The sequence below is a fragment of the Branchiostoma floridae genome, chromosome 8 (assembly GCF_000003815.2).
Source record: "Branchiostoma floridae strain S238N-H82 chromosome 8, Bfl_VNyyK, whole genome shotgun sequence".
Classification (NCBI taxonomy): Eukaryota; Metazoa; Chordata; class Leptocardii; order Amphioxiformes; family Branchiostomatidae; genus Branchiostoma; species Branchiostoma floridae.
This window is the reverse complement of record NC_049986.1, coordinates 1,282,950-1,283,726: the sequence shown is the minus strand read 5'-3', so window position 1 is coordinate 1,283,726 and position 777 is coordinate 1,282,950.

The window sequence follows — 777 nt, the reverse complement described above, 5'->3', positions numbered from 1 at the left end:
CTGGCCGGTTATATTCCTCTGGCCGGCTTACTCCTCTGATTTGTTCCATTTCTACGATTTTTCCAGCGATCCGGAGTCTGGTAGAGACTAGTTTTACCGGATGGCTACATGTTAACGCACAGTGGGGACCCCTAGCTGTTGGTGTAATTATTGCAGCCAACCTAACAATAAGTGTATGCGCCAAGCTGCAGTACCGGTAGTGATTAATAAGGGTCGCTTTTGATACATGTAACGTAAAAAATTCTAACCATTCCTCAATGCCCATCAGTATGTTTCCAAACCTTTAGTCAATACGAATGTCTGCTTCTTTGCCCCTGACAGAACTTTGGGGAATTCACACAGACTGGTTGGCTAAGAGGATTGGATGTGCACGTGAATGGAATCTGTTAGTCTTTGTGTTTGGATTCACCTGACAAGTCAGTGTGTCCGAGGGTCGATCCGGATATGTACACATAATCCAACTAATTGAGCGCGGGAAAAAAACAGACGACTACATACATATAACCACTGAGACATATTTTCTTTCAACTTGAGAAACCTGATACTTGCAATCACTCTATGAAACAAAGTGAAACAAAAAGAGCTTCATATTCTTGTACACAAGGCTTATTACAACATTTCTTTCTTAGCGACCTTCTTCAGCTTGATGTAAAACTAGTACCTGTACCAGCTGTCATTCAGAGCTACATTTTGACAAGCACATTAGACTATAGGCCATCATAGAGAAATGAGTCGAACTGATTATCATTTATGAATCCAAAACATACTACTGTACTG